The sequence below is a fragment of the Orbicella franksi genome, chromosome 13 (genome assembly GCF_964199315.1).
Source record: "Orbicella franksi chromosome 13, jaOrbFran1.1, whole genome shotgun sequence".
NCBI classification, from domain to species: domain Eukaryota; kingdom Metazoa; phylum Cnidaria; class Anthozoa; order Scleractinia; family Merulinidae; genus Orbicella; species Orbicella franksi.
In genome coordinates this window covers 5415395-5443043 of record NC_138157.1, presented here as the reverse complement: position 1 = coordinate 5443043, position 27649 = coordinate 5415395, and the positions used below count along the sequence as shown (strand labels likewise).

Genomic DNA, 27649 nt, shown 5'->3' with positions numbered 1-27649 from the left:
TAGACGGACAAAATATAAACTTGAATTAAACCATGTAATTCGAGTAGTCGTAAACAAACACGCTTTCGGGGAAATCAAATTCACCTACCTTCGCGCCACGTCGACGTGCTCGCAGAAAAACTCGGTAGGACGAAACAAAACTCGGCAGAACGGAAGACAAGGAATCAAGCTACCTTTGGAAACAATTGCTTTTTATTCAGATTCATTTGTGGCGCGAAAAATAAACGCTGGACAAAAAGTGGCCGAGAACTGGGCCCCACACTGTACTCGAACAAACTCTAGACTGAAGTGTGGACCTAGTTTCATGTATTTGCGTTGAGTTATGGTATATTGGTTCATGGCGTAGTGTTCTTAATTAACTAAACGTAGAAAAACGTCTTTCTTGTAATACTGTGATGTGGAGCACCTTATTGGTAATTTAGTTATTTCAGATGGTTAAAATAGAGGTTAAATACATAAACTAGAAAACAAAATGGCGGCCATTCTGACGTAATTTATGACGTCATCACAGCTTGAATAACTACAGACAATACTGAAATAGTAACTAAGGTACTAATTGTTCTAAATATATGCCCAAGCAAAATATCGTGTGCCTCCAAGAAAAAAAAAAACATATAAGAAAATATCATTTAGAATTCCAAGATGGCGACCAGAAGGACGGTATTGGGGGTAAATTTAAAATTCGATTTACAAAGTGAAAACTACCATTCTATCCTTGCTATCATGCAATTTTATGATGCTTAATAGTCAAAGATTAAGAATATACAAGTTTCGTTTGTTCCCCTTAAGTGAGCCATACAACCACTTCAGCTGATGGACTATTTTCTTTGCTGGTCCCAATCTCCAAACGGGGAAGCAGTACTAATGATGATGATGAGTGGACAATGTTTCAGCTTAACTACTGATGCAAAAAGTTCGAAAGTGTTCCTTTTGCAGTCGGGTATAATTAAATGATTTAGGTGAAATTAGGGTTTTAAAAGCCAGGTCTCAGCAAGGCATCAATTTCAAAACAAATCTGTCACTGCATAAACCAATAAACATTAAATTCTCTGTTGTGATACATGTCCAACTGAAAACAAACATTTAGATATTCTGTTTGTGTTTACCACCTGACAACTACAGTCGAACCCTAATTAAGTGATCATCTATTAAACGGCTACTACTATTAGGCGGCCAGTAATCAAAGTCCCGATGAGGTTTTTTCTATTGTTTTTACCCCTATTTATAAAGCGGCCCCTATTCATTTTCCCGAGGGTGGCCGTTTAACAGGGGTTGAACTGTAATCAGTGAGTGACTTGCAATCAATTCCCCAAGATAAAGAGACCTTTTTACAAACATTGAGGATGGAAAAATATGTCCGTTTCTTCAAGCATGATATAAAAAAATTGCAGCAATTTGAGTTTTACTAAATAAATGACTTGATGTTTTTCATTTAATGGGTATTTAAAAAATAGTAACTGAGGAAACGTAAACAATAATAGTATTATGGATAAAGTTTAAAAGTCTACAATGGATTAGAAAATATACAATTGTGTTCATCACTTACAAAATAGCGACTAATCAGTGAAATTTTCACTTTTCAATAACAAGTGGTCAAACAATAGTTTCTCCTTACCGTACCAGTAATACATTTTCAAGTAGACAGGTCAAGTTAAGAAAATCATCAACCAAGGGATACTGTTTTGAGGTCAAATTTTCCAATCATATTGTCAATATAATGTACAATGTCCACAATGACAGTATGTAAATTGGAGTAAATCACTGTAGGAGGCATCCTCTCTCTCATAACTTGTAGTATTGCTGTGTACCGAAGAAGCAGCACTTTGATTTTGTCATCACCAGTGTGTGGTCGTGTTGAACATGTGTAGAAACTGTTCTGCCTATTGAGGTTCAATGCAATGATTTCTGGATCCACTACTCCAAGGGAACTTGATGTGTAACATTTTGTTTGCTCAGTTACTGTTGCATAGTTAGTGCGACTACAGGCACCTTTGCAAATATGGCACCTAGCATACCTACTTGGGCATATGCAGGCCAGACAATCTCCCTGTAAATACATTGTATGCGAATGTTTGCTGATTTATCAATGATTATAGCTCAACCAATTAAATTTCCACATTTTGCACTAGTATATACTAGTATATCAAATGGTCGTAGACTAAGTTTACAGTTTGAAAGCCACTCATACAGGATTGGGATTGTCCGAGTGCATCGATAAAATAGAAAGGATGATCACACAAACAATGCCACCATTCTGTAATAATTTGCAACCTAATTAGAAAACTCCACCCTCAATTAGAAAAGGTGCGGCAAGACTAAATAAAGAAGCTAATTACATTTCTTGTGCACAAGAAGCCATCTACAAGAAGAATGTTGACTCTATTTCAAAAAAGGTACAAAATTTTATTTGTCACATTCTTTTGCCCAAAGTATATTTGCTGAGCAAAATTCGTTCTCTTGCAAAGCCCTATACTATACTGTAGTAAATGGGAAAAACTCAAGACAGATATTAAGAGTAAATGTCTGCAAAAATCAAAGATTATCGAAAAAATCGCGGACACGGCCAAAAATCGATTTGGCTCATTTTTTGCCTGTAGGTAGCCTTATATAGTAAAGTAACGGAAATGGGGTTAGATGTTTGAAATATGCACTTTAACGGGAATAAACCGTTGAAAACTTTCGGCGGGTCAATTGCTCAAATTTCACCAAGCGCGATCCTTAAATTATGCACTTTTCGGGCAGCTGTCATACGAACAAAAATGTTACAGAAGGACTTTTCTAGCTATAGAAATATAGAGTTGGACTTGCTTTAACGAGAAAAAGTGATAGTTTTTGTCTCGTGTTATTCCTGGAGGAGCTACGGCCTTTTGAAATTAAGGCAAAGGTGGCCTAGAATAGCTTGGCAAAAATACATGTGGTAGTGTCTCAAAGTTTACAATAACACTACCAAGAAGCCTTGAAAGATAGTTCTTTACGATTTGGGTTTTATTTCTTTGGGACCTTTGACAATAAAAAGATGACCACCGGCCGTATTTCGGTTAAATACTGTGACGCCGTAATGAGATGCATAATAACAAAATTAAACGCATTGTACACAAATAACTGTTTTGGTCAGTTACATCTTCACTGGCCGTTGAAATGACTAGAAACATATTAAAATGTCTACAACTACACTTTATTTTCATATACTGAGACAGGAGAAACAAATTTCGACTTTTCCTACCCTGTGAATCGCGCCATAATTCTGCATAATTCTGCACACAACAGGTTGAACAATTGAATTGCACACAACAGGTTAAATTTGCCACACAGTCGTTAGCTTACGTTTGCTTCGCATCCAGTGAACATGAATTCGAGCATTTGCATCCCTTCTGCGCCTTCTGCACTCGCCAGTTTCGAACATACTGAAACTCGTCAACACAAATTGCAAGAGACGCCACAAATTGTGGCGAGCTCGAGTGACTGAAATGCGATATGTAGAACTCTGCTGTCACGCAACGCCCTCTTAAAAATTGTGTACGCACCGCCTTTTATAATCAGCGGATCAGTTATTAGTGAAACGTATAGTGCTCAGTTACTTGGAAGTGCAGGTACACTCCTGGACTAATTGTGTGAGTCGTGCGATGTATGGCTTTTTCCTCTTCTGAGGTGCAATGTCAGAAATATCCAGCCTAAGGTCGATGCACATGTCTCTTAGCCTATCCACTCTTAAAGTTGTGAGTGTACGTTTTTGTACAAGTTCGCAGATGTTACGATCAAAAGATACAATCGGATGGCGAATAGCCACATCTCTCATCACATTTGCACACACAGCAGATAGATGACTCTCAGCATCGGCGAAATTTCGTCCTCGTCGGCACTCTCCATGGCCACTCCTGAGACTTCACTAGCTTTTGCTTCGTTACCGGCGGCTGTAACTTCTAATCGCTTCTTTGCTGAAAGACGGCTAAAATAGCCACTAATCTGCTGCGACGTAAGGACTTCATCAGGTTGAAATCGGCGTTCCCCCGCGCTTGGTCTCTTGCTAAGCTCATTGCTTTCGAAACTCCCTGTGGATCGCTTTTCCGTCCACTTTGCTCCCCTTTTTGAAATTGGTCAGTGAAGAATTCGGTCTGTTTCTTTGTAAAACGCACCTTTTTCTTAATTGTCTTCAGGGCCCATCCCATTGGAAGAGGCGGCAAGGCGTCGCTCTTTGCTTGGACAGTAACTTGAATGTTTGGAATTCGACTGCATCCCTCCGTCTGCTTGGAAGAATATTCTCTTTTAGCTCTATCGTAGAGAGTTTCCTGTTCGAGCATCATTTGGTGTTTTCCAGCATCTAGGTGTGTCTGGAGGTTTGCAAAGCGACTGTATGCTTTTACACATCCATCCTCTGGACACGGGAAAAGCATGTCATCTGGCTTATTTTGAACAGTGCTGCTTCGATCTTGGTTTTCGTCTTCAGTTGAGAAATCTGCTTTTACAGAGCTTTTCTTGATATGTCGATGTCTCACAATCTTGAACGGCGGTGCGCCACTTACATTCTGCGATGGGGGTTCTAGGATTTCCAATTTTTCGGGCTGCTTCATGACTCCTTCGAACTTTGCCCATGCACTACTTTACCGGAACCCACATTGAATGCTCTCCACACTCGTAAGCCAGTTTCATCGTACTCAAAATTGTTGAGTAAGCTTATGCCATCCCATTTGATATTAAAGGTGCTTGACGGCTTGGCAGCAACATAGCTTGCGTTCACTCCTGTGGTTCCTTGGCCAGATTCAATGGCTGTTTTGAGCTGTAAAGCGTTGATGACATCATTGCCTTCGTTTGGGTACCTTCCAACGTCTCCTTTGATTGTTACTGCTTTGCGATCACATACCCCCTTTCCACCTTGAGGGTCCGAGAAGTCGTTTCTTACAGCAGCCACTCCTACTGCATCACCGGCCAGCTTAGCTGAGATAATTGAATTTCCGCTGTGATAACAGCCAGCGTTATCTTGTTTGTAATAAGCCATTTCCAGGTCTGGAATTTTCTTTTTCAGGGTAGTGAGGCAGTCAAGCATTATCGAAGCCACAGTCACACTGTCTTGGGCGCAGCTTTGAAATACGTGAACAAGTGTCTGCGATTCAAAGTGTTCAGAGCCCTCTGACCGTCTTATGGCAACGCTAATGTGCCATGGCAATCCTCGCTTCGCAAACCAATCTGACTGTGCCTCTCGATATTTTCGGGGCATATATTTCATTGCCCAGTCCTGGACTAACAGCACCGATCGGCTGTCGAGTTTGGCTAAAACTGAATGCTTTGCTGATGGGCTTTCCAGCTAATGATATCATCCCTTGCCTGTTTGATAGTATGCAGCATGTCAGCTTGATCTTCTGCTGACGAAAGCGCAATTGAACACTCATCTTCTATGGCACGCATGACTTCCTCTAACTCATAACACTGCACACATGACTCATTGTGGAGATGGTCGCAGGAGCCCTGAAATTCTGCATTGCTTGGATCACTTAGCGCATAAATTCGACAATGATCGGGAACCTCTGAGGACTCCACTGCATGTACCTAAAAAAAAAGTAAAATGGCAACCGCGTGATTCAGTGCATATTTGCAAAGCAACGCTTGCGCATCGACATTTCAAAAAGATTACTTAACCGATTCTCGGCGTTGTATACATGTGTGTAAGCGTATTACAGTGAATTGCAAACTCTTGTTTCGTGAATTAAGCATAAAAAGGACTTGGAGAGAAAGAAAAAGGTAGTTGTGTATCATAGTAAGAAGTCTACTACATCACTTCCGCAAAGGCAACGCATAATTATAAAATATGCACCCACCTTATAATCGCCCTTTAGGTACTGCTTCGACAAACGAAGTTGCTGCTTAATTTCCCTCGCCCATTGCTGAGTCTTGCTACAGTCAACAAGCTTGTCTACAGTTTCTCTAAATGATCAAATGCGTCCGCTCCTTGTGCTGAAAAGTTATCAAGTCCTTGCAGAGACTTGCGAACAGATGAAGAACACACCGCCAAAACTCTCTGTAGGGTTCTCTTACTCATAAGCTCAAAGTTGGTTTCACAGCAATATTGTTGATACTGCTGGACAATGCGCTCTGGTATCATTGTTCTGATCACATTGGGTGTTTTTATGATCTCGCCAGTTGACAATTTCAGAAGTTTTTCCCCAAAAGGAACATCTTGAATTACGTGTGGACTCGTTATGAAAAAACAAAATGTTCTAATTTTTCAGGTTCAATCCTCATTCTCTTTTTCTCCTGGTTTGGAAGAGGAGCAGCTCTTCCATGTAACAGCCTGTGGCGTTGGGCAATGTTGTAGCGATAGCTAGTAACGGTTGGAATAAACTCTCTCATCTCCTTAACGGATAACTTATCTGCCATCAATGAGAGTATTTGTCGTCTGGTGCTCCAATGTTGCGCGTTCAAGTAGCTCTCAGCAAGTGCATTAAGAAGCTCCGTCTCTTTTTCACTTCTGCCTTCGACCACAACCTGACTCTCTCTGCTTACAAAATGACGATCACAAAGCTCCGTCCACAGTTCTTGCGAATTTTCAGGTGCCAGGACATCAAGCATTGCAGATATACATTGTTGAGCTTTCCGTAGGTATCTGCGTTTAATACGTTCGTGCGCTGTATTCCACGGCACTTATAACGTGTGACGTACTGGACTGACGTCTCGAAGCGGTAAGAAGCGATTAAGCTGCACCTGGGACTCGTTGTCTAGACTGAAGCCTTCATCACTTTCTTCGAAATCTTCTTGCGGAAAAAAAAGGCTCTGCCGTCTGGATGTGGAACCTTCTGGCAGTGATTCATCACCAACAGTTACAGGACAAGTAATGGCACGAATATTAAAGTCACTCGCTTGTTCATCAACCTGACAAAAAAGTGGACACATTGCTTTGGATGGCTTCAAAATGAGATCAACCGTGTGCAAGCGCGGGGTGTCGTGTATAAAAGCGCAAGTCGCATGCGAGCTGGAAAGTAATATTCGATAATTAATTTATTTGACTGGTAACCTATCCTGATATCTTTATCCAGTTACTACTCAGTATTATTTTCCATTTGGAACATTTAGAAAAAAAGTTGAGAAGCCATATATTAATTTAAAACCTTTATTATTTGGCTATATTCTGGGATGTGATTGGCTATCCGGGCAGGGCACGCTTTTCCAATTCTTGTGCCATGTATGGTCTTGCCCAGTCGTTGACGGGCGGCAATGGCGGCATTTTAAGGATGCGCATGCGTTATCCTGGATACGCCCTTCTCCCGCGTGGATTGAACCCCTGAAAAGGGCAGAGAAGGGAGAATTCAGAGAATGCGTCAAGGTTTTCCACTTTCATTAACTATATTGGATCGAAATTTTTCATAAACACTTTGAAGAAACTTACCAAGCTTAGACCACATGGACCTTCTGTGATGTTTTCCACACCTCCTGTGGCACCCAATTCCTGCGATTCTAACTGATTTTTTGTTTTTGTGGATTCAGGGAGTCTAAAGGGTGAACGAGTGGCCGAGACACGCGGCCCGCTTCAGCTAGCGCTCCGCGTTCTTTCTCGTGTATTTACTGTTTGGCTAGGTTATACATTTTCTTTTTTTCTCTGTTGACTAATGGGAGACAAAGTTAAAGTGCTAAGAAAAGAAAACGATGATTTAAAGAGGCAACTGACTGATTTAAAGAAGGAATTTCAGTTTCTCAAATCCAAGATGGCGGAACAGAAGGATTACCACGAAGCGGCAGCCACCGCTCTACCGAGCACACAGGATGTCCAATTCCTCAGCGACAGCTATGATGCTCTTATGAAGTCAGAATCCAGCTTGTCAAAAGCTCTGGATAATTTCTCTCGTAGGTTGGATTTATTGACAGTTAAAGTTGACAGAACTGACAAAGCTATCGACGAGATGCTCTATTACAGTTATCAATATAACTTGAAGATCGTGGGCGTTCCACTAATATCAGAAAGAGAATCTGCACAAGACACCGCGGAATTGTGTGTGAAGCTATTTACCGGCCTTGGAGTCGATATCTCCTTATCAGAGATCGACATTGCTCATAGGGTCCCACAGCGAGATACTTCGACCGGTAATGGTAACCGAAGACGACCGAACTCGATTATTTGCAAATTCACAAGAAGGATGATACGTGACAAAGTGCTCGCGTCAAGAGGTAACGCCAGTCGACTAACCACCGAGGGCCTGAATCTCCCGTCTTCTGCTGAAATTAATCGGATTGCAATTTACAGCCACCTTACACCGAGACTACAAGAGCTGTTACACTCAGCGAAGGCACACCAAAACACATACAACTACAAGTGGTGCTGGGCGAAAGGCGCAGCAATCTTCTTACGCAAAACGGATACTTCTATGGCGATTCGTCTGGGGGCGATTGACGACTTAACTAAGTTAAGACTGCGTGAACGCCCTGAAGCTCGATCAGAGGATCCTTGCAGCTAAGTTAAACTACTGTTATGCTTTACAATGGTACTAATATGAAAGGCAGGAACAGAAGTACAGTGAATTCTATTAGATCTATACTGAAGATTTTACCGTATTATAGTTGTTCTGGATGTTTGGCAGAAATTCATGGCCAGTTTAATAGTTCAGTGTCGACCACATGTAAAACTAAAAGGGAATTAGAGAAACTTACTAGCTTATATGACTTAGATTTGTTTTCCTTAAATACAACCTTAGATTATAATTTGAAACCCGTTGATTACTCCTCTAACAGAATAACTAGTCGATATTTCTCCCCCCATAGTTTTAAGGAAATGAAAACGAAGTTGTCAAAAGATGAAACTATCTCTAGCTTTTCTATATTTCATAACAACGTAGTTAGCTTGAATCGTAATCTGGAAAATCTTCAAACTCAACTTTTGCATGAAGTAGATTTTCATTTTAATGTCATCGGAGTTACTGAAACAAAAATCACCAATGTAAATTCACAATTGTGCACCGCACATATACCTGGCTACGTATTTGAATATGTTCCAACACCTCTGGTGTCTGGGGGTGTGGGAATGTTCATTGATGAGTCACTTGATTATCGTGTTTTAGAAAGGACCTCCAATAAAGCTTTTCAGGTATTGTGGGCTGAGTTTCCCTTTGAGAATAAGAAAAATGTTATTTGTGGAATCTTTTATAGACAACACAATTCTCCTGAAATCTTTCAATCATATTTTGATGAGACTATTGAAAAATTTGCGTCCTCTGGAAAATATATTGTGATCATGGGTGATTTCAATATTGACCATTTAAAATGTGCGTCATCTTCGTAGAGTCACGATTTTTTGACTTCCCTTCAAAGTTGTTTTCTTGTTCCCACAATTGACAAACCAACGCGTGTCCGCTCTATCTCCGCCACCCTAATTGACAACATTTTTATCAACAATCCTGATCAAGTTGTGGCTAGTGGAAATATCATCTCTGATATAAGTGATCATTTTTCGCAATTCTGTATTCTGAAGTCTATGAGGGATAAAATTAAGATAAGAAAATTTAACGTGCGGGATTTTTCTAGATTCTCTAGGGACAGTTTTAACGCCGATCTGTCTAATGTGAACTGGAATACTCTCTCAGATAAAAAAACCGTGTGACGTGGACAATTTATTTTCTTCTTTTTATAACAAGTTTAACAAATTGATAAATAAACATGTACCTATGAAGACAATTTCAGACCGCAAAGCAAGACAGCTCTCCAAACCATGGATCACCAAAGGCATAAGAATCTCCATTAAAGTTAAAAATAAGTTATATGCGTCTGGTGACATCGCCAACTACAAAATTTATAGGAACAAAATTTGTACCTTAACGCGTTTAAGTAAACAGCAATACTATTCTAAATTTTTTAATGGTAACCTAACTAATATGAAAAAAACTTGGGAGGGAATAAACAATGTACTTGCTCGTAAATTGAAGAACACAAAACCTATTACTTCTATTAAAGTCCCTACTGATAATGATTCTGTTAGCTGTGACCATAATAGAATAGCCAACGTACTTAATGACCATTTCGCTTCTGTTGGACCTAAACTGGCAAATAAGTTACCAACCGTTCAGCGTAATTATTTTGATTTTATGAAAAGATCTAACTCTCCCGATTCGTCGTTTGCTTTCAATCTAGTTACCCCAACTGAAGTGGAATTGGAAATTTTGCGCATACCAAATAACAAGTCTCATCGTTTATACTCATGTCCTACCCAACTGTTGAAGTACTCGTCAAATGTTGTAAGCAGTACACTTGCGGAAATAATAAATCTTTCTATTTCATCTGGGATGTATCCCACTAAATTAAAAATGGCAAAAATTATTCCTATTTTTAAAGCCGAAGATAACACTAATGCAAACAACTATAGGCCTATTTCTTTGCTGTCTAACTTTAATAGGATCTTCGAAAAACTGGTCTACTCCAGAATGGAATCTTTCATTGAGCAAAATGATATACTTTCTTCATCTCAATATGGCTTCCGCAAAGCGCATTCAACACAGCATGCAATTCTTGACATTGTAAGTACCATACAGGAAAATATGGACAAGCGCTTGTTGTCATGTGGTGTATTCATTGACCTGAAAAAGGCTTTTGATACAGTCGATCATGAAATTCTTTTACACAAGTTAGATCACTATGGTTTTCGTGGTGTTATAAATAAGTGGTTCTCATCTTACTTGGATGGTCGAACTCAAACTACGCAAATTGGCTCTTATATATCTAAAAGGCAAAATACCACTTGTGGTGTACCGCAAGGCTCAGTCCTAGGCCCTTTACTTTTCCTAATTTATGTCAACGATATCCAAGAATCCTCTGACAAACTTAAATTTTTTTTATTTGCTGACGACACGAATGCCGTATATGCTGACAAAAATCTTAAGTCCCTTGAGTCGACTGTAAATCAAGAACTCTGCAAGTTGTTCGATTGGTTAACGGCTAATAAATTAACCTTAAATATTAAAAAAACAAATTTTGTCATCTTTAGACCAGCTCAGAGAAAACTTACTTATCATCCCAAAATTATGATATTCGATAATGATCAACAAAAGAATGTGGCTCTAGAATGTAAAGAATTTGTGAGATATCTAGGTGTAATAATTGACAATAATCTTTCTTGGAAACATCATATTGATCATGTAGCTATTAAAATAAGCCGAACTGTAGGATTGATTTGTAAACTATGGCACTTTCTGCCAAGACAAACTCTTTTAACTATTTTTAGATCCTTAGTTACTCCTTATTTAACTTATGGTTTGGTGGCATGGGGCCAAGCATATAAATCACACCTTGAAAAGCTTCTCAAGCTCCAAAAGCGAGTTCTTCGCTTTATTTATTTTTCTGAGCGAAATCAACATACGATTCCTTTACTTATTGATGCCAGTGTTTTACCGTTAAAATTTTTGTATTATGAGCTTTTAGCTAACCTTATGTTTGAAATAAGACACAGAAATGCTCCTGGAAACATTCAAGATCTCTTTCAAGACATTTCTGATATTCATTCTTACAATACTCGATCCTCTGTCTCAAATAATTTTTACACACAAAGTTCTAGGCTCTCAATTCAAGTGAATTCATTTTCTAGAATCGGAACAAAAATTTGGAATGAAATGCCTATATATTTAAGAAAGCTTCCAAAAAATGTCTTTAAGAGGAAAATAAAACAAATACTTTTTGAAATTCTAGCTTCAGAAGACTGTTATATTGATCTTACAGAAATCGTTCAAAAAGTAAAGCTGAATTTATTTTCCTCCTAGTATGTATTCATTAATACTCAATAATTTCGCTTTAGTGTATCTGTAGTCTCTCGTCGTAACTGTTGTTAATTATTATTTGTAATATCGTTAGTTTATTAGCTGTCTTTAGTCATCGTTGTCAATTCTAGTCTCTTTAGTTCTCTTGTTACCTTCAGTTGTATTTAGTTGTACCTAGTTGTATATTTTAATATTAAAATAACTCGTCCAAACATGACCCGCCTAGATTAGCTCAGCTATCCGCGGGCATGCTATAATTGTAATTTTAATTTGATAACAAATAAAATGTATGTATGTTTTTGCCAGAGACTGTCGACATCGTACACAAATTCCTTTAATATTTGGAGAGAAAGGATTAAGGCCCAGTTCAGACGCCGAACTTTTCATGAGCCGAACCAAATACATTGAATTAAGTACATGAAAAGTTCGGCGTCTGAATCAGTTAAGAACGGCTATTTGAATTTGGAACGGTCCAGCCGTTCTTCCCGCCTAGCTCAGCCGGGAATTTCGGCTTTGGAACGGCTTTGATTCAGACGTCGAACTTTTCATGAGCCGAACCTAATGTCTAAATTATTATAACGTATTTTACAAGCAGTGTTTACTTTGCCTGAAAATCGCTGACATTTCGATGTGTTTTGGTTTAAACTAAATAAAGTTCGGCGAATTAAGTTCGACGTCTGAATCAGCAGGTATACTTTTGATAATTTGGGTCGGTCCAAATTCGAATTAAGTTCGGCTCATGAAAAGTTCGGCGTCTAAACTGGGCCTAACTTATTCTTTTCTACTTTAAACATCCCCCTTGAACAAATAGCTCTGAATGTGGCAAAAGAACAAACCTAGCCCAGGAAAAAAGCCTCACAAACCTCAAATTGATTACGCAATCTGTATTTTACCTTTTCACAAGTCAGTCTTTTAAGTTCCTTTCCTTTTTTTCCGGAGCATTGTTGGAAGGAATTCTAATATTTGTAAAATATTTCATTTCGAGTGTTCCCCTTTTGAATAAGTCTTGAAGAAGGTGAAAATGCTGAGTAAATGCCAGTGTTTGAACAAGATTTCGACGTAAAAGTATTTGCAAAAATCCTGAAAACTCGTGAGACATGAAAATAATTTTGGTGTTAAACTTGGCGTTATTTTACGCGGCAGTGAAGTGATTTGAAGTAAGGATATGAAGTCTGTGATTCCCGCCAAGAACCCTGCGTGAAATGAGAAGTTATACAGATGTTTATCCTTGCATAAAGTGAGAATAAACATTGTAATCGTTTACCTGATCCCACGGGTACGAGGCTCTTCGTAAGCTCAAAAATGTGTATTGAGCGGCAGGTCTTTTTTGCAGGGTGCAGGTTGCAGGTTACAGGTTGAAATTTAATTATAACTGGAAAACCGCTGGCACTAAAAATAATTAATAACCTTGATACTCGTGAGGGGTTCTTAGATAAAGTAGTTCGCCCCTTTCACATAGTGAAAATACGATCGATCCGCCATAAGTACTTATCGATCGACACGCTGAGACCAGTGAAATCTCTTCAAAGCCATCTGAATGGCCGCTCCACAGATGTGTCCATCGATTACAGAATTGGCTCGGTCAACAAGAACTGTAAGCTTAACAATAGAAGATTGCCATCACAAATGAAGCAAATAAATAAAGAAATGAAATAATATAAGATTTTAACCGTCGGAATATACTAGCACATGCTCAGACTGTGTGCTTTCATTTTGGCACTCACAGGGAAGAAACCAAATTCAGCAGATGTTTCAGATGATATTTCAGATGTTTCTTCAAAAACAATAATTCATTACACGCTTAAAATCATAGGAATATACTCTCCTCCCATCGCTTCGGCGGGTTTGGCTCTTGGGTGGAAGCCACCTTTCTGAGCGATTGTAAACAGTATTATGTAACAGTCACGGTAAGTCTACCACCTGTACGTTTCTTTTAAGTGCCAGCGGTTTTCCAGTTATAATTAAATTTCAACCTGCAAACTGCACCCTGCACCCTGCAAAAAAACCCTGCCGTGTATCGAGTGCTGCAAACTAATTCCCCTTTCTGCTGAAGGTACTCTTTCAGATTCCTTTTTGTGACCGGAGACATCCTGAGGCACAGAACATAATCTACTAGCTCTTCTCCATCCGATTCCAAGGCTTGATCCATGTAACGGGCAAACAGTCATTTCCGAAAAATTGACGGGCTTCACGAAAATCCCGCTTCTCGCTAAGATAAGTTCTATTTCTGTCTCAACACCTGAAAACTGTAAAAAACGCTTGTGGCTTCTGATATCCTTGCTGCACGATGACAGTGATACTGTCTGAGTGGACGGATGCCTTGCGCGTTCCTCTGCACCACAAACGCCACCAACAGTATCAAGGAAAGAACAAGACATTTTTTTCTGCTGGAGTTAAAGCAACCGTTATCTTTGTTACTTTCACCGACGATCATTACGCTTTTGCTTTTTGTTTACTTTCGTTAACTGGTTACATTTGTTTCCCGTGGGAAAATTAAATCGTTATTTTCGTTCCATAAAGTTTTCACTGTACGTTTTAAATTTGTGACATTTTGTAAAGTCTGTTTCTTTGTTGTATCTTTTTTGTTCATGACGGCAATATTTTTGTTTAGCTTTTATTCGTGTTGGAGAATGTATTGTTAGTTGATCTGTTTACGTGACAGATTAACACATATCACGCAGTCCACACGCAGACAGGAACCTGTGCAAATCGCTAGCGGTGCCTGCCGTGCTTGTACGGGATCTTCTGTGTGTGGGACGTCAAAAAAGCCAAAATTAGGATCAAAGTAGACTAAACGAAACTGGGTTGCGACACGCTATAGAAAATGACGAAAACAAGTAACTTTTCAAGTTTACTCATCACCCGCTCAGTGGCTTCACTGAGTGCGCCGGTCGGCCCCCTTTACACCAACTTGCAGAGGACAGTATTTCGAAAGAATATTCCAAGTGGCATAATAAGGGCCTATAAAAGATTTCTAAGGTAAGGAACTATTGATATCAAAGCAAACATAACAAGCTAAGTGCGGCTGCGACTCAAACAATGGTTTGCTTGTGTCACTGCAATGTTGATTTTGTTCATTTCAATATGGTACCATTTACAATTTTACCGAAGTTTGGTTGGTTGGTATATTGAAACAGTAGAAGATACCAGAAAAATGAAACGATAAATTTGAAGACCTACCTTATAAGCCCTCGTGAAAGTATTGCTGGAAATTTTGAGACACTACCACATGCACTTTTGCCACAATATATTAGGCCGGGTTTGACGTGAACTAAAAATGGCGAAGACGTCCTCTGGTAATTAACCCGTGGTTTCATCAGGAAGGACACAATACAAAAAATATCAGTATATCTTGGTAAAGGAAGGCCAACTGTATATATTTATAGCTAGACAATTCCTGCTGTCGCATTTTAGTTCATCTAAGGTCGGCCTGAAAACTACATAATTTCGAGCTCGCACGCACTCATTTTCGATCATGCAATTCATAACGGTTTATTCGCGTCAAAATGAATATTTACACAAACTAACCTCATTTCACTTTAGCTAGGACCTATAGCTACCTGTAGACAAAAAATGGGACGAAACGAATTTTTGACCATGTCCGCGATTTTTTATTTTTCTTTGATTTTTAGAGACATCCACTCTTAAATACTTGCCATTCTACAACGAGATATGTTTCATCAGTTACGACAGCTCCCGTATTGCGTCTCACATCTTCACAATCCAATAATTTCCTTAATTTTCCAACAAATGCCTCCGGTTGGCCATAAATCATTGGATACTTCGATTGCTTGATATCTTCAATTTCAACCTCGCTCAATGTCTGAGAGTATTCCGAACCATTAGCCAGCTGACCTACAAATCGCTTTGCTTCACGGTCTGATCTCGCATTTAAAGGCGAAACAACGAAAATAAACGATTCAGTTGATCCATGCCAGGAGTCAAAAACAAAAGGCAGTAACTGTAAATTCAATGACTTGCCAAAGCAGGTAAAAAAATTAGTGTCTTTCGTCAAAACAACAATGTTCCTTATCACCTCTTTCTGTTCTACACTGACGGAGACATTCTCCAAATTGATGGCCTGAAACAAAGATTCCTCGAATCCTGCCTCGACGCCGCCATTGTCAATTTCATCCATACAAGATATAGAAACATCACGACGGTATACGTGAAGACCGGAAGTTCCAGAATCTAGGACTATGTCTCCAGTGTAGCGTTGCATTTTCGTCCTGCGTGGCAGACACGTCTAACACCTTTTGACCAATTGTATGTGTTGTTGTTTCTTCCAATGAAAATGCGTTGTGATCGTGTCCTCTGAGATTATTTTACTAGGGGACGGGACGGTGTTTGCCAGATGAAAGCTCGAAACCCATCGATTAGGAGTTTTATAGTGAGGGTGTTTTGTCGGATCTTTCTGCGTGTTCCGAAACGCATTTACAGCTGCCTTTGAAGCTTAATATTGTTGGCAAGTAGCTTTGTGAAGTGTAGTGTATTGTATTATGTTGTTTGTAGTGATAGAGTGAGTAATTAATGGCTCAAGTTTACGAAGCCATTTCGACATGTTCATCAGCGATCTAAGTATTGTTGATCGTGTTGCTTTCAAGCGGCACGAACTAAGCTGACACTAGTTTGTATAGTCCACACTGTTGTGCTTTGCATTTTACAATTAAGATCTGCCTCCGTCACGGGCATAAAGAAACGCTGTCATGCCGACAGAGCAAATTTTCACTCAGCTTATTACCACCTTGTATCGCCAAATGCCACCAAATATACAGCTTAGTTGGATAAAAAATGCTATAGAGCAAAGCAGAAACAGTAGTTTCGAAATAAAGTGCAGGATTGCAAGGATTGAAACTGGTTACAGTTCAAGAAATTTGAGTTTAGTTCAGGATGTCAAAAAATCAAGTTTACCATTCTTGTGACAGTTTGAACTTTCGAGCCTTTATTTTGTCTGATATTTCTTTACTTCTATCAGTATTGGCAATTATTTCTACCGATCTTAAAGTAAGCTTAAAGTAATCTCCTGGGCACAATCATGAAAACAAAATTAATGTACAATACATTTCCCTGAATGTTCCCTACCAAATGCTTGCAAAAGAGATATGATGTACCAGTCTTACCTTATTTTGCCAGTTCTTATAAATAGTACTATTCATTTATTTTATCACTCCACATTACATTTTGCGGTGGCTGGAAGGTACGTTTTTTTGATGAACTTTGATAGGCATACATGACGTTTTGAACATAAGGAACAACATAATAAATGACTTAATATGCAAAAGAATCTAAAATAATCCAAATGACATACAATCAAAGCGTTCCTCAAGTTGTTGGATTTTAAGGTCTTAATTTGTGTCCACGAGTAATGATTTTGTTTTGAATGCTATTGAATAAGTGTAAAATTCTGCACTTGAAGGATTCGCAATGTAGTGCTAAGGAATCACCAGTAAAGGTCAGGGTTGTTTGTTCTTCTTTTCTTCTTTTCCTCTGTTGTTGACTGGCTTCCTTTAAACTGTTTGTTACGAAGCAATGTTTTGTAGACACACAGTGTATATAGTCAACATGTGAGGCTGCTTCAAGAAGTGCTTGGCTAGGTTTTCCTTTTCTATGCGGCTAGTCCAATTAGTACATAATAGCCTTAATAGGGATACATGCCAATGCCTTGTCATGTCTTCATTAGGTGGCATTGCCATTATCTCTTTGTGCCAGCTCTTGTGTGAGGAACATTGCCATTCTTGTTATCTTCTGGAGAATTTATTCATGTGTTTGGATACTTGGGTTTTTGTTCTTTTAATGTGTAAAAGCAATTAGAAGAAGGGGAAAACGGTTTGTTTATCTACTTGTATTTTTATTCTCAAGGATTTCTTTTATCACTTGGTAAATATGATGTAGTTTTCACCAGCTAAACTTTGCCACTAGAGATTCAGTCTGTTCTGTTTTGGTTTCATTGTCAGTTGAAATAGACTTGATAAGATAGTCATACTTTTGCAGTTGTTTGTGATTAAATTTTGTATTCTTTTAAATTTCCCTTTACTGAGGAACAGGTTTTAATCTACAAGGCTGTATGTTATTTTCAAGCAGTCAGTCTAACTTGAAATATAATTGCATTTATGTGATTTTGTGTTTAACAATAATGCTTTGAATTTCTGTTTTTGCAGTAATGGATGATCATCATGGGTTGGATGAGGGAAAACATACACAAACCAAAGAAAGTCGTAGTAGAGAAGGAACTAGGGATGGTGAGCATCAGCCCTTACGATTATATCCATCAGTTACCATGTGTTGATAACTTTTTTAGAGTTGTGTCTTGCCAAAATAATTCATTTTTTGTTACCTGTACGTAAATGGATCTTAATTGTGATGGCAGCACTTTCTCAAGAATTTTAGGGCTTATGTCCTTATATTATGCTTCAATATCTGGTTAGCTTATGAGTTTTTTCTTGTACACTAAGTACTCCAGCAATGCTAAGAAGAACATTGCAAACCAAATGTGTTAGAGAAAGCCAACTTATAGTTTTGGCTTTTGTTTTTCAAAACACATCTTCTTTGAACCTGGATAAATTAGTTTCTAATATTTAATTCCTTTTCATCCCTGCTATGAAGGCTTAAAATTTAGCACAGGGAGTGTTAAGTGGATGGAGTTTCAAAATCTTAAGGAAGAAGTGATTGTACAGTACCACTTTAATGCATAGCTTAATGTCCTTGTGTATCCATTAAACTAGTCAACAACCCATTGTCCCCACTAGAACAAAATAATTTTGTTTTTAAAATTGATATAAAATAAAATTCTCAACATACTGGTAGTTTGGGAGGTTCTGTGGTATATTATAGGTTAAGGTATAGATGAATGGCAGTGATACAAGCAATTTTTGCTGCATGTTACACAGAAGATATTTGCATATTATATGTAATTACTTAAGCATTTTTCACAGTGCACATATTTTTTCTATTCTTTGTTGTGACTCTTATTTAAAACCCCAAAAGCTGTGAACAAGACAGCCTGTAGGAAGTTGAGCTTTCTTTGTTAGCAAATAACAACCTGAACTTTTGAAGTGCCATTTACAAAGTAACCAACAGTACTTGAATGACAAAACTGGTAAACCATACATGTACAATTGCCCCTACTGTATTCTCCATGTATACTTACAGTCTGCAAAGCACTCACTTTCTTTCCTGCAATGGTTTGGGGCACAACAAACATAAATGAATTGAGAGGTTGAGGAGTCGAGGAGACAGAGTAAAGAAAACTCTTGGATGCCACAAAGCTCTTAGAATGAGCTTGACGGTTATTAATGCAGTAAAAGGTAAGGTAAAGTCTGCATACGAGCCAAGTGGCCCATCAGGCCGGAACTTATCCCGGTTTCTGTAGCATGAAGCATCTAGGAGTATTTCTACTCCCCCTGGCTGGGATGCTAGTCCATCGCAGGGTTACCCCCAGCATTAAGTTCACCGGTACCCATTTATACACCTGGGTGGAGAGAGGCACTGTGAGAGTAAAGTGTCTTGCCCAAGAACACAACACAATGTCCCTGGCCAGGGCTCGAACCCGGACCACTCGATCCGGAGAGGAGCGCACTAACCATGAGGCCACTGCGCCTCCCTATTAATGCAGTATTTGACACTAACTTTCTTGCTAATTTGTTCTTTGGGTAACTAGTTCTGTTTTTGTTGGTTCCCCATGTGTCTTTTTAGTTGCCTACCTAGTAGACTTTTGTTGCCCATTAGCACTCATGAGAAAATTTTAACTTGCAGAAATGCTCAACTTTATTTTATAAACTTGCCTTCTTGTTTTGGTGTTGTAACAGTGATTCATTGGGTGATTAATCAGTCATAGAGCACAACCCTCACAAGATCCATGAACTGTGCCCACACATTTTGATGAGACCACTTTTCTGACAAATAGACCCAGTGAAGCACTTTTACTGGTCAAATACAATGAACCAACTGCCACGAATGAAAACATAATTCATGCCCTGAAGCACATCATTGTCATTAATATTATTGTTATTATTTTTGTTGTCATCGTTGTTGTTGTTTTTATTATTGCTACTTTTATTTATCATCATTATTGTTATTATTAATAACTGTCTTTTTAACTATATATTAAGGAACCGCAAAGCGATGGCTCAGCCTGTACCTGTAGTACCCATTTTGTATTTGTGATCATAGAACAACAAAACTGCTTCTCTGCCTCACCAGAGATCACTCAGGGAGTAGCTTACAATCCTGACAAGAGTGCCCCATTTCTTTTTGAGTCACAACAGTAAAACTTGTAGCCAAAATATTGCAGTACCGTGCAATTTGTGTGGAAAGACTTTGACACAAAAGTTATTTCCAAATACTGTTGTAAAATGCATCTTTGAAAATTCAAGGAGGTTATCAAGCATTTTATAGTGTTTTGAGAACTAGGGATTAATGCTTTTCATGGTTCGCACAATCACTAATCGACTAGCCACTGATTTAGCAAGCTTTGGGGCAAGCTTCTCACAAAATTTGGGTTCGTGGCTTGTTTCGGAAATGAGAGTCAATTATATAGAAACTTTCAGTGAATGTTAGAGTTAGTTTATATGTCTTTGACCTTAATACTTCTGAACTTCTGCTCAAATGATTTCTCCGAAACTTCGGCATTGTTGGTCAAATCAAAATAAGCTTGTTCCAGAAATTGAGTAAAAGTATGCCAGCAAAATTTTTTTACTGGTAGTGTTGTTCTCCAAAAAATGGGGTCCTGTCAAACACCAGTAAGAATAAAAATATTATCCCCAGTAAATGGAATTAAGTAACATTATCACTGAGTGAAAGACAAAATATTTCCCAAAATTTCTTTGCCAACACTTCAAAGCCCCAAAATTTATGTTGCAAACTTTGACATGGGTGAGTGTGCCCAGAATAACTGCAGAGCCACCTTAAGTAATGATGAAATGGAATCAATAGAATAACCATGATAAGAATGGTGTTATCCTTTTGATACAATATTAATAACAAACAGTGGGGCTTGACTTTTCAAAATTACAGAAAAACTCAAATTGCATCCAGGGCCACCAGATCACAGTTTTCATGCAACATGCATTTAAATAGAAAGGAATTGTTATCCAAATTAACTTTAACTAAAAATAACAGACACTTTTTGGTTTGCTATTAAGCAGTTAAAAAACGGTTGCTTTATATTGCTATATGTGGAAACATAAAAAATGAAAAGGGTTTGTCAAACACAACTTGATACACCACCACCACCACCCACATATGATACTCTCCCATGTAGATGTGGAAGGAAAACAACTTGTTGTCTAAGAGGAATTGGAGTTTGCAAGCCCTGACAGTTGTTCAGATTGTTTTCTTTGGAGTTAATGACAATAGATTGATTAACACGAAAATTAATTAAGAGAGCACTCAACAAGCAAATCGATGGCATTTTGTTGGGTACTTCATTAGGCCGTTGTTCTTTCTTTTTTTTATTATGACAGAACTCAAAAATGATATTGTTCGTAAAATGCTTGACAGTGGCCTTATAAATGAGTAGTTTTATGGACGTTATTTTGAAGATATGCTGTTGATGGTCAAACCAAATAAATCTGACTTGTTTTTTGGTCAACAAATTTGAAGATGGCATGGTCCATTTCCTGGACATTTGTCTGTAAAGAAAATCCATTGACATTTGTAGGAAGCACACAAACACTGGACAGAATGTCTTGTTTTCTAGTCATGAACGTTGGCCTCGCAAAATTGATGGGTTAGAGCCTTGTTGCACCGGGCTTCTCGTATGTGTGAAATAGACTCTCTCTTTCAGAAGCAAATAACAATGATTAAAACGTTCCTGTTAGGGAATGGCTTTCCTAAATCTGTGGCTTCTAATCTTGTAAGGTGTTTCAGACACAGTAGCTCGGGACCTAGAACATCTTATCCCAATAACAACAAGACTATGAGTTTTAAGGATTTTAAATTCTAATGTGGGGTTTGGGACTGGCACTAGTTTTGCTAGCCTAATGATATAATTTTTAAAGCAGATGGGAGCTCCTCTGGGGTCCTGTCCAGGAATCCCCATCAATGTCCTAGACCAAATATGACCTGTACTTTATTACTTCATCTCATACAGGAAGTAAGTGATGTCTGAACAGTTTTCATTGAAGTGCCTTGAAACCAGAACCAGAGTATTAACAATATTACAAACAACACAACAAAGAAAGTACAGAGCAAAACAGAGCACAGTGATGCAAACCCAAATGCACGTTAATTTTGAAACCAAATTAAAAATTGCTATATAGAATGAGATGGGTAACTGCGATCACAACTGGTGGTTTGCTATTTTCATGAAAAATTAGCAGACATTAAGTTGAAGGAAGTGAGTTTATAGAGAAGTCCATTTCCATCATATTAATCAAAAACTGGTTTTCTTATTTAGGTATAGAAATAGAGTATGCATATTTATAATCTGAATTATAATAATATTAATGTTGTACTTTAGATTATAATCCCAAAGCTCTTTTTAAAAACTGATTTCAGTTTCATTCAGGTAGTTTGGTGCTTCGGGCCCAAAACAGCAGCCTGAAAACGGTCCCTGTAAGTTGACAAGCCCTTGAGTAGCCAGGAAGTTTCAAGAAATGGACCCGTTCACAGAAAGTGTCAGTTTTCCACAATATTGTTGTGTCTATTAATGAAGTAAATCCCTCTCCATATTTTTAATAGCCTGGCCAAACCATACCTGGAGGCATTAGATGATATGATCGATGAGGAGGAAGGGGAGTTAGAAGAAGACGAAGAAGGAGAAGAAGAAGGACGAGAGGATCAAGAAGAGCAAGAGGAAAGGCAAGAAGAACAAGACGATGATGAAGACCTCTACAGGAAGTTAATAGGGGACGAGTTTAGTGACAGTGATGTAGAATAATCAGCATATATTTTGTAGATTTTTTAAATTTTTATCAGTATTTCTGTCACAGATGTATTAATAAGTAATAATTAAGTAAATAGAGGATGAGTCTGAAATTGTTTTGATTGTTCTACATTTACAACAGCTTATTCAAACTAGCCCAAGCTCAAAGGCTGAAGAAAATATCTCATTACCTTTTTTTACTAAATGAACCGCAAATCACTGTGTTGTCTGTGAATAGTTTTGTTGGATTTAGATTTAAGGGACAAAATAGTGACAGAACATTTCATCTTTGTAGTAAGAACCCAGTCACAGTCGTACATGACTAACTGTGGCCACCTTCCTTGGTTTAAGTAAGCTAATCAAAATGCATGAACTAGGTATGGTGAAAATATCAAGCATCATGTAACCTGTTGGTCAGTGGACAACTCCACCTCTCACATTTCTTTGCATAATTTTAGATTTGCCAGGTTTGAATGGAAGCCATAAGAAAGTTGTTGAAAACATGTCAAAAAATGATGAAAAAAAATTAGTTCGGTGGCCTGTGTTAGAAGTCCACCACTGTAAATGCAATGATAAGTATTATATTAGTTTGTCCAAAAGGCATTTACCTGTCAAAAATAGAATTTCTCAAACTAATTCCGACTTTGGTTATTTTGCCTTTGTAACAATACAAATGGTTTTACAACACAAGCTAAAAACAGGCCCTAAAATATAATTTTCGAAAATGTTTGGATAAAGCAACGGATTGTATCATCCGTGAGCATTGCAGATAATTCAAGCCAATTAATTCAAGGTCACAAGTCAGATTGTTTTGGTTCGCCCGTGTGTAGAACGATCTATAAGATTCCATTTGATAGTGATAATGGTAATTATACCTGCCCATGAAAACACCAGTTGTATAAATTCCAGTCTAGCTATAAATAAAAAAAAGATTTTTAATCTTCTTTGTTATAATTGAATTATGTTAATTGAACTAGTATGTGGTCCGTGTTGGTAAAACATTGGTCAAGTTCTTCACCTTGCAAGAAAAAAAAAAAAAGAAATACCCATATCAGTAACCGACATAAGTTTCATTCCATGTTTAATGCTAAATTCCTCAGGGGTGTGCCCACAAACGAGGACTAACAATAGTCAATGAATAACAATAAATCAATGAATATAATAAATCCCTCTAAGATTCTCCAACCGAAACAAGTGATATGTTGTTGAGGTATCACTGAATTCCTAATTTTTAACCTTCTGCTTTCATTTCATCGTTTCTCCTGGTCAATAACAGGCACCCGTTGTAGCTAGTTCAAGCCGATCCCAGGATTGCAAATCTCATTAGCAGTCAGTGCTCTATCTGATAACCATAACGAGTACTTTTAAGGGTATCAAGTCTTATATCGGAGATTCAGTGATATTTTTTTCTTAAAGCAAAAATTGAAATAGTGTTCAACATAACCTGCCTCAACGCGTTTGCGAAAATCTATTGATTTCTTTCAGAGGTTTCTTTAAGAGCACTCGGCTAACCTCCAGGTACGATTTCCGTACAGCGCCATACCTTAATTATGTATGCAACTATCTGAAACCATCACACTATACTCAAACAGCAATCGTGAAAAGAACGAGTCAGTCAAAAAATTGCATGCAGAATTAATTTTGGGATGGTGCGGAAATCTTGCCAACCTCCCTGTCAAAATAAGAGAGCCCCTCTGCCAGTTTTGTCCGCATAGTATAACTTCCACTGACAGAATCGCTATGATAACGATGACGACCACAAAGCGCTTTGTGGTATATTGAATAGGCCACAAAGCGCTTGGTGTTGTTTTGAATAGGCCACAAAGCGCTTTGTGGTGTTTTGAATAGGCCACAAAGCGCTTTGTAGTGTGAAAAGTTGGAAAAACCAGATTATTTCAGAAAATAGCTGAGAGATTTGCGAGTCCACGAGCCATCCAGTTTTCAATGTTAAATCCCAAAATAAAACACCACCTAGCGCTCTGTGGTGTTTTGAATAGGCCACAAAGCGCTCTGTGGTGTTTTCAATAGGCAACAAAGTGCTCTGTGGTTTTTCGACTACTACTGCTGTTTTGTAAAGCAAAGCGAACTAGGAACAGTTAGAAAGCACTCCGGCCATAAAATCTACTCGACAAGAAACTTTGTAATAAATGTTCGATGCTACAGGAGACGGCTTACCCAAAAAGGTTCAGTCAGCCTCAACAAACTTATACTGAGAAGAGGGCTTTCGCGAACCGGCTTTCGTATGAGTGACAAGATTAGGAATAGAGAAATATTGCGCAGATTGAGCCGAGTGTTAGTTTTACAGCACCGAAACTAAAACTGGTTACACTGCTTCTCAGAGATTTTGTTTTGCCTCTGTAATATCATTGAACAATCTGAACGATTTCAGGATAATCGAAGCGCGGAGTTGGCCGGGAACACGCAGTTCGCAAACCGGAGACCAACCACTGTTTAAATCTTCGATAGATAGATCGATCGAACTTTCATGTTGAATTTGAAACTGAAAATACACTAAGCGGTCAATTTCTCATAGAAATCTTGTGAGGTAAATGCAATTCTTGCAAATAGTCGCTGCATATTTACGTTCAGAGTCACTCTGGTTCAGAGTAAAGACAGAGTCAAATACTGCTTTCCTACGCCACCCCTCGAAAAATAAATTTTGCTCGAAGACCGAACTGCAACGGAGCTTAGTTACCAGTCTTATGCTGCGTGTTATTAGATAGAACGCATGATATGATTGGCTCCGTATATCACATTACGTCAGAGGACATGTCTGCCACATAGGACATAACTGCAACGGTACACTCCAGAGCTCCAGAGCCCTTCGCTTCTCGTGCCAAGGCCCCAGCCGGCTAAGAGAAACGAAAAGGGCCATGGGGACGAGAATGAACTGGGGCGGTCATTGATGAACCGTTGCAGTTATGTCCTATGTAGCAGACATGTCCTCTGACGTAATGTGATATACGGAGCCAATCATATCATGCGTTCTATCTAATAACACGCAGCATAAGACTGGTAACTAAACTCCGTTGCAGTTCGGTCTTCGAGCAAAATTGATTTTTGGAGGGGTAGCATTCGGAAGTAGTATTTGACTTTGTATGTCTTTACTCTGAACCAGAGTGACTCTGAACGTAAATATGCAGCGACTATTTGCAAGAATTGCATTTACCTCACAAGATTTCTATCGGAAATTGACCGCTTAGTGTATTTTCAGTTTCAAATTCAACATGAAAGTTCGATCGAAGATTTAAACAGTGGTTGCTCTCCGGTTTGCGAACTGCGTGTTCCCGGCTAGCCAATATTAACCTCCGCAGAGCTATTTGTTCAAGGGGGATGTTTAAAGTAGAAAAGAATAAGTTAGGCCCAGTTTAGACGCCGAACTTTTCATGAGCCGAACTTAATTCGAATTTGGACCGACCCAAATTATCAAAAGTATACCTGCTGATTCAGACGTCGAACTTAATTCGCCGAACTTTATTTAGTTTAAACCAAAACACATCGAAATGTCAGCGATTTTCAGGCAAAGTAAACACTGCTTGTAAAATACGTTATAATAATTTAGACATTAGGTTCGGCTCATGAAAAGTTCGACGTCTGAATCAAAGCTGTTCCAAAGCCGAAATTCCCGGCTGAGCTAGGCGGGAAGAACGGCTGGACCGTTCCAAATTCAAATAGCCGTTCTTAACTGATTCAGACGCCGAACTTTTCATGTACTTAATTCAATGTATTTGGTTCGGCTCATGAAAAGTTCGGCGTCTGAACTGGGCCTTAATCCTTTCTCTCCAAATATTAAAGGAATTTGTGTACGATGTCGACAGTCTCTGGCAAAAACATACATACATTTTATTTGTTATCAAATTAAAATTACAATTATAGCATGCCCGCGGATAGCTGAGCTAATCTAGGCGGGTCATGTTTGGACGAGTTATTTTAATATTAAAATATACAACTAGGTACAACTAAATACAACTGAAGGTAACAAGAGAACTAAAGAGACTAGAATTGACAACGATGACTAAAGACAGCTAATAAACTAACGATATTACAAATAATAATTAACAACAGTTACGACGAGAGACTACAGATACACTAAAGCGAAATTATTGAGTATTAATGAATACATACTAGGAGGAAAATAAATTCAGCTTTACTTTTTGAACGATTTCTGTAAGATCAATATAACAGTCTTCTGAAGCTAGAATTTCAAAAAGTATTTGTTTTATTTTCCTCTTAAAGACATTTTTTGGAAGCTTTCTTAAATATATAGGCATTTCATTCCAAATTTTTGTTCCGATTCTAGAAAATGAATTCACTTGAATTGAGAGCCTAGAACTTTGTGTGTAAAAATTATTTGAGACAGAGGATCGAGTATTGTAAGAATGAATATCAGAAATGTCTTGAAAGAGATCTTGAATGTTTCCAGGAGCATTTCTGTGTCTTATTTCAAACATAAGGTTAGCTAAAAGCTCATAATACAAAAATTTTAACGGTAAAACACTGGCATCAATAAGTAAAGGAATCGTATGTTGATTTCGCTCAGAAAAATAAATAAAGCGAAGAACTCGCTTTTGGAGCTTGAGAAGCTTTTCAAGGTGTGATTTATATGCTTGGCCCCATGCCACCAAACCATAAGTTAAATAAGGAGTAACTAAGGATCTAAAAATAGTTAAAAGAGTTTGTCTTGGCAGAAAGTGCCATAGTTTACAAATCAATCCTACAGTTCGGCTTATTTTAATAGCTACATGATCAATATGATGTTTCCAAGAAAGATTATTGTCAATTATTACACCTAGATATCTCACAAATTCTTTACATTCTAGAGCCACATTCTTTTGTTGATCATTATCGAATATCATAATTTTGGGATGATAAGTAAGTTTTCTCTGAGCTGGTCTAAAGATGACAAAATTTGTTTTTTTAATATTTAAGGTTAATTTATTAGCCGTTAACCAATCGAACAACTTGCAGAGTTCTTGATTTACAGTCGACTCAAGGGACTTAAGATTTTTGTCAGCATATACGGCATTCGTGTCGTCAGCAAATAAAAAAAATTTAAGTTTGTCAG

At 38.2% G+C, this 27649-nt stretch overlaps 1 pseudogene; it reads right to left on the bottom strand.

Moving 5' to 3' along the window:
* Positions 1-3338: 3338 nt before the first annotated feature.
* Positions 3339-6561, bottom strand: LOC145466157 (uncharacterized; annotated as a pseudogene).
* Between the last annotated feature and the right edge of the window lie 21088 nt (positions 6562-27649).